A 7,856-nucleotide genomic window follows, 5' to 3' on the forward strand; every position below is an offset into this window, starting at 1 on the left:
GGAGTCCAGCGACACAGCCATTACGCTAACTGCTGGTCCCTAAAAGCTGGGTGTTTTTGACTCTTCGTTCATACTTGGGAACGAGACCCTGAAATATCTGACTGGAGTCTGTCCTGATTTGCAGGTTTGTAGGATGAACAGGAGTGGGCCAGGTTTTTAGGGGCTGACCCCAAAACACAGTGTTGGAAGGATTGTTCTTTCATGGGGCCATTTTGTTTCTTTGAAGACGAAGAAGCCTCCTTTGAATACTTCTGCTTCGAGAAGGTAGACTGGATTTCTGCCAGTGTAGACTTCGCTGTCATCTCCCATCTTGGGTTCTGCGGGCTTTGACCTCCCAGGCACCTCAGATCGAATCTCTCCTCTCGAACGGAGGCTATTCATGTTTCCCCCGTCTATGTAACACTTCACCACGGAGCTGGCTGGGGATATGTGGGGTGAAATTAGCCATGTCGTGTTACCAAGGACATGGACCCTGTGGGCTGGCCCATGCCATGGAGGTTAAGGCAGCTGGGTCCCACGGAGCCAACTGTGTGGTTCAAGTCTCCGACCTGGTGGCTTAAAAGAACACATCAAGTGGGTGTACGTATGTGCCCAAAATCCCGAGGAGAATGGAGGAGAAGGGAGAATGTAGTGTAGCCATCCCCCTTGGGGGGTGGTCTCTCACTCTCTCTCCTTCTCCTCTCTCTGTCTCTGTGTCTCTCTGACATGCATACACAATCTCTGGCAAATTTTTTAAAAAAAATAAAGACTGTGAACTCTGCAGCCTGAGTGTTCGGGTTCTGGGCTCGGCTGTCCCAGTCCTGCTGTGGGGTCTCCATCAGGTTCCCCAACCCTGCAGGGGGTGGCGCCATGTGGACAGGAACTGCCGGGAGCCGAAGAACGTGCTGGGTGTCCCCCTGCTTCTCCTGGGCTGTCAGTCTCGTGCCGTGGGCTCTTGGATGACAGTGGCCACACTGATGAAAGTGTGGAGGGACACCACGCGCATGTGATGTCACCGGAGGGGGTGCTAGCACCCCGCTGAAGTCGAGCTTTGTTCCCCGGCTTTGGGAATAAGGGAGGGGAGAGACGTCTCTGAACAAGCGGCCCATTGAAAACAGTGCCGGGGCTTGGGGATGAAGCAATGGCAAATCGCGACGTGGAAAGAAGCCCTGAATGACAGTTTTGTGTCACAGTAGGTTCCAAAGCTGCCCGGCCACATGGCGCAGAAGCAATGTTTATTCCGAGGTCTTACTGGGTTTCCATGTCCGACTTCAGCCCTGGAGTCTTTGTGCTGTTTGTTTTCAGCTCACCGTCATCCTCAGAGCTAGCGTGAGATCTCCCTTAGCTCTTAAATCCCCTTTGCCTCTGGGGTAACTGTAAGACTATGGGGTGCAGGGAACCCTACACTCTCCCTCTTGCCAGCACACATGGAATAACCAGAAGTCCAAGAGCACCTCGCTGAAGAGAAACGCAGGAGGGAGGCTGCAGCCCCAGGTCAGGCCTTCACAAACACACCTGATTTGGAGAGGGGACACGCCTGGTCTGTCCCTGTGGGCCTGGGCTTGTGGGGTGTGTTGAAAGCAGTCCCGAAAATGGGACCAGCGATTGGGGTAATGGCTATGTCTCTGAACTCCCATGTGGTCGACTGTGGTTCGAGTCCCGGACCCAGTGACTTAAACTCACGCCAGGTGCGTGTGCGTGCGTGCCCAAGATCCCGAGAGGAGAATGGAGGAGAAGGGATTGCGGTGTGGCTATCCCCTCTGGGGGGTGATTTCTTGCTTTCTGTCTCTCTGTCTCTCTCTGTCAAGCGCATACGCCCTATTACAAAAAAAAAAAAAAAAAACTCTAAAAAGAAAAAAAAAAAAAGCAGTCCTAAATCTTTCCACCCACAATTTCTCTCCTGCAATTTTCTAGCTCACAAGCAAAGCAGCTGACAAAGATGTAAGTGTTCAGACAACACAAACAAAATTTTTAAAATGTACTTTCCAGGACCAGCAGATGGTTTAATGGTTATATCGTTGAACTCCCACATAGTGGACCACAGTTCAAGTCCCGGACCTGGTGTCTTAAATCTCACACCAGGCACATATGCGTGCATGCCCAGAATCCTAAGAGGAGAGTGGAGGAGAAGGGATTGCTGGGTGGCTATCCCCCCAGGGGGTAATTTCTCACTTTCTATCTCTCTGTATTTCCTGGGACCAGCAGTTAGCGTAATGGCTCTGTCCCTGGACTCCCACGTAGTCGACCACAGTTTGCGTCCCAGACCCGGTGGCTTAAAACTCACGCCGGGCGCATGTGCATACATGCCCAAGATCCCGAGAGGAGAATGGAGGAGAAGAGATTGCGGCGTGACCATCCCCCTGTGGGGTGATTTCTCGCTTTCTGTCTCTTTGTCTCTCTCTGTCTGGGGAGCGCACACACCCTATAGCAAAAACCTGTCAAAAAAAAAAAAAATAGACAGATACAGTAATGGTCACTTGCCAGTTTCTGTGGCATCTGCTTAACCCTTGATTTATCTGCAGTGATTTTAAAAGTTAGAAAATGTAGGTGCTGGGTGCTGAGTCACAGTACGACACCACGCGGCGAGGGTGGCCCACACGGGCGGTTCCCGCAGGGCACGCGCGTGTGCCTGTGGTCGGGGGCTGGAACGCGGTAGACTGTCGTGTGAAGACCTGTTGGGGGTTGGGACCACCAGATCAGGGTGTTGTCTCTCTCACTCTTGGAAAAAAGAAATAACGATTGTTATTTGTAAAGCCAGTTACTTAGAAGTAACCCTTTAAATTCACCAAGGTGTGTGCACAAGGGTTTTTGTTTGTCCGCTTTTTTCGTAGCACTTGTTTATGGCGTTCATTTACCCACGTCAGGGACTGGTTAATAAATGATCTTACTTGCATAAAATAGCTTACTTTGCAACTGAACGAATGGGTGAGTATTTCTATAAGAAAAGTTATCCGTGATATATTATTAGTAAGAAGACAAAAGAAATGATAAATTGCATGCTTTATTTAGTTTTAGAGATCACTACTTTAAGAATGTCTTGGTTGGGACCACCAGATGGCGTAATGGCTATGTCGCTGGACTTCCACGTAGTCAACCGTGGTTCGAGTCCCGGACCCAGTGGCTTAAACTCACACAGGGCACGTGTGCATGCGTGCCCAAGATCCTGAGAGGAGAATGGAGGAGAAGGGATTGCAGCATGGCCATCCCTCCTGGGGGATGATTTCTCACTTTCTGTCTCTCTGTCTTTGCCTCTGTCTCTCTCTCCGGCGAGCTCACATACACATACCCTAAGGCAAAACAAACAAAAATCTCTAAAAAAGAAGAAGTCCTCCTGTGGAGAAATTTAAAGAGGAAAAAGACAGCCAAAGTCTTCTTTCTTCGTGATCGGGCTTGTGTGTGTGCACGTGAGAAGAGAGAGGAGAGAGCCCCACACGGGGCCCACTCAGGCTGCAGCCCCATCCTCCAGGCCTCCGCCCATCGGGTCTCGGGCACTGGCATGCATGTCCTCTGTGTTCCAGGCTGACCAGGCCACAGGCCTTCAAGTGGTCAGGCACACGTGGGAGTACGCGTGCACGTGTGTGCTGGCCGCGAGGTCGCCGTGCCTGCGGCTGTGGGAGGCCGGCACATTCCAGCCCACTGCGTGGCGCCATGCATGCTGCAGAGGCCGGCTGATTGTTGGGCTCACAGACTGAGCCTTTCGACTGAAAGAGGAGGAGGGGAGGGGGCTGGCAGGTGGCATTGTGGTCAAGGCGCTGGACTCCCACATGGACGACTGTGGTTCAAATCCTGGACCTGGTGGCTTGCTTTCTCACTTTCCCTCTCTCTTTCTCTGTGTCCTCTCTGGTCAAATGTAATAATAATAATAAAAAGAGGAGGGGAAACAACTAGATAAGGCTTCCTCAGCTCCTTTGCAACGGTAACTTTTGTTCAGTGAAGTCAGCAAACTAATCTACATGAACACATTAGTCACCATCCTTTTTTTTTGATTTTACCATAGGGCACGTGTACTCACTGGGGAGAGACAGACAGAGACAGTGAGAAAGTGGGGAATCACCCCTTGGGGGGATGGCCACCCTGCAATTTCTTCTCCTCCGTTCTCATCTCAGGATTTGAGGCACGCGTGCGCACATACCGGGCATATTCTTCAAGTTGCTGGGTCAGGACTCGAACCATGGTTGGCCCAGGTTCAGCACCTTAATCACCACACCACCTGCTGACCCTTTATTACCGTCTTTTAGGGGAAATGAGAATACAACTTTTAAAGGTCACATGCACCTGCCAAAGAGAGACAGAGACAGAGAGAGAAAGAGGGAAAGTGAGAAAGCAGCCCTTGGTGGGATGGCCGTGCGGCAGTCCCTTCTCCTCCATTCTCCTTCTGGGATCTTAGGAATGCACACACATGTGCCTGGCATGTCCCTCTGGGACTCTAACCGTGTAGTTGGCCCGCGGGATCCAGCCTCCCTAGCACCACAGCAGCTGGCCCGAGAATACGTTCTTCTTTTGGAAAAAGATATTATGGTATGGTGGTCCTCCTGCCTCAGCCTCCCATCTCTGCGGCTGCAGGGGGAGCCACCATGCCTGCTTTGGCCACTGGGCGGGGACTCAAACCCAGCCCTTCCCCAAGGCCCATGCTGCAGAGAACTGTCTTGGCTGCACGCACCTGCGGCTGAGCCAGGGACACATTTGAAAAATCAATCGAGAGAGGGAATGTCACTGGACTCCCATGTAGTTGAACGTGGTTCGAGTCCCAGATCCAGCAGCTTAAAACTCACCCCGGGTGTAGGTGTGCCTGCCCAAAGCCTGACAGGAGAATGGAGGAGAAGGGATTGCAGCGTGGACATCCCCCCTGGGGGGTGATTTCTCGCTTTCTGTGTCTATGGCTACCACGTGTGACCTATAGCAGGAATCGCTCTAGGAAAAAAATACTGATAATTAAAAAAAAAAATCCATTGAAAGGAATTGCGGTCCACAGGACCTGAGCCTGGTGAGCTCCCGGCTGGGCAGGAGCTTGGCAGGACGTGGGGGTGGGCGTGGTGGGGTGTGGCCATGGCCGTGGGTGTCCCTTCTTCCCTGCCTCCAGCCTCCGCCTGCCCAGACACAAGTTGGGGAGCCCAGCCCTGCTTTCTGAGAGCTGAACGGCTCACCGCGTGCGGAGCCGAGGCCATCTCTGGAGCTCTTACTCTGCACAGAGTGAGCTTGGGGGACTTACTGAGAAGCCTGGGGCTCATCTGAGGTTGAGCCCTACACCAGGGAGCAGGCCCAGGGTGGAGGGAGGGGACTGTAACCCGCTGTCCCTCAGCTCACCACGCCCTCACCCTCCGTCAGAGCTGTCTGCCCTGAGAAAGGGGCACCTTTTCCTAATCACACAGAAGGCTGCTGGGGCTGCCTGGCCAGATGGGCATGCCAGCTCTGCTGTGGCCAGGCAGGCAGTAGGCTAGGCCCTTTTGTTTAATTGCCAGAGAGCGTATGCACTCACCAGAGAGAGAGACAGAGAGACAGAGAGAGGGCAAAAGCAGTCCCCTATGGTAAAGCTGCAGTTATTTCTCCTCATTTCCCCATCGTGTTCGGATCTGGGACACAGACACACACATGCACACGTGCTCAGCATGTTTTTCAAGCCTCTGGTGCCGGGATTCGAACTGTGGTCGGCCATGTAGGATCTGGCTCCCTCTAACCGGCAGGCCGTGGGGCGGTCCTGGCTCCCGGTATCTCGCTCCCCCCTCATACCCAGCCTCCCGAGGACTTCCAATAGCCACTTTTTATTTTATTTACTTTTCAGACTCTCTTTCTTCCATGTGCTTGAGAGATAGAGACAGAAGAGACAGAGAGACAGCACCTCCACCTGAGTCTCCACACCGAGACCCCTGTCCAGCCTCAGCCAGCCCACGATCACAGGCATGCCTGCCCACAGGACTCAGGGACGTCTCCAGACGTGAACTGGGACCCTTCCCGCGTGAGTCGGCCTCATGGACAGCCCACCTTTACTGCTGTACCACCGTCCAGTCCCCAGTTAGCGACTTCGTATTAGTGAGGAGATGAGGCCCAGAAAAAGTGAGTGGCAGGGGCCAGCAGGTGGCATGGTGGTTAAGGCACTGGACTCCCACATGGCCGACCTGAGTTCAAGTCCTGGACCTGACAGCTTGCTTTTTCACTTTCTTTTTCTCTCTCTCTCTCTTTCTCGTGCATGTGCCATGTAACAAATCAAAATAATAATAATAAAAGTAAACAAATCATTCTTTTTAAAAAAAGAAAAGTGGCTGGCCCAGGTTCACCTGTTTCCTGAGGGTAGCCGCTGTAGAACTAGGCCATTCGTCCCCAGCGGCTCGTCCCTCAGGGCTTATAACGCAGCAGACTCTCCGTAAGGCCAGACTGAACTACTTCGTGGAGAAAGGATGGTGCCTCCCGGCCCCAAAGTTGGAGATGTTGGCTTCAGTAACTTTAAAATATTGTTTATTTAGAAAAATGCAGAACTGTGCAGAAGTAGAAAGCACAGCGTAATAAGTATAATAAACCTCCACGAACCCAAGCCCCTTGTCAGCCACTGCCACCATTTTGCCCACTCTGTTCTTCCAACGCTTGGCTGGTTTTTTTGCTGACGTATTTTAAAGTGAACCCCAGACATGTCACTCCACCCTGTGGATCACAGACAGACAGACAGACAGGACAGAAGCACAGCCACGTACAACGCTCGCTCCCGAGGGCATCGTGTCCAACCCCTCGGCCACATTCACACCTCACGTCTCCAAAGCCGCTTTCATAGCTGGGCCTCCTGGTGCACCCGCGGTCCCAGCTACTCGGGAGGCCGAGGCAAGGGGATCGGACACAGACACAGCAAGACCTCGTAAACAAAACAAAACACACCACACACGGACCAGCAGGTGGCGTGGTGGTTAAGGCACTGGGCACTGCTGCCTGGCTGACCACAGTTCTCTCTCTGATCACATTAAAATAAACGAATGAATAAATAAAATAAGCCATTCTTAAGCACATGCACCCAAAGCACCTTTTCACTGCTGTGGAATCAGGATGGGAGTTACATGCCGGGGGCATTTGGTCTCCGTGTCCTACATATTCTCTCTCATAGTCACGACCTCCCCCCGCTTTGATGACATCGTGAGTTCTTGTCTTTGTTTTTTTAGAAAACGTGGCATTTGTGGCCAGCTAGTGGTATAGTGGTTCAGGCAGCTGGGTCCCACAGGGTCTGCCGTGTGAGTCGAGTCCTTGAAGCTTGTGTGCGCGCACACACACACACACACACACACACACACACACATATGCCCCAAATCCCAAGAGAAGTCAGGGAAGGATTGCGGCATGACCTCATCCACGGGGGCGCTTTCTCACTTTTCCATATCTCTCTGTTCCAGAGAACACAAGCACCCTCTGGCAAAAGTTACTTAAAAACAAAAAAAAGGAAACAGGACATTAGACCATTACAGTGATTTTTTTGTTTTATTATCTGTTTTTGCTGTAGGGCACATACTCTCATGAGAGAGAGAGACAGAGACAGAGAAGAAAGTGAGAAGTAACCCCCGGGACAGATAGCCATGCTGTAATTCCTTCTTCTCCATTCTTCTCAGGATTTCCGGCATGCATGCACATGCACCTAATATGTTTTTCAAACTGCTGGGTCAGGACTCCAACCAGAGTCAGCCCTGTGGGATCCAGCGGCCCTAACCTCAACACCACCTGCTGGCCCGATTACAGTCATTTTTAATTGATTCTCAGGAGATTTGGGATTCTGGTTCCTAACCCACAACTGTTCGTGGAGCCGAGAGGCCTGCCTTGTGCCTGCTCAGTGTCCCTGCAGGCGATGTCCCTGCACCCAGCCCCCCAGGTCATGCTGCATGGCTGGGAAGTGGGAAGAGGAGAGGACC

General features: G+C 52.2%; 1 pseudogene; it reads right to left on the bottom strand.

Moving 5' to 3' along the window:
• The window catches only part of LOC102480697 (hexokinase-1-like), a 26,550-nt pseudogene that overhangs the window by 16,007 nt on the left and 2,687 nt on the right, over window positions 1-7,856 (bottom strand).

Source organism: Tupaia chinensis, unplaced genomic scaffold (assembly GCF_000334495.1).
Source record: "Tupaia chinensis unplaced genomic scaffold, TupChi_1.0 Scaffold000283_1, whole genome shotgun sequence".
NCBI classification, from domain to species: domain Eukaryota; kingdom Metazoa; phylum Chordata; class Mammalia; order Scandentia; family Tupaiidae; genus Tupaia; species Tupaia belangeri.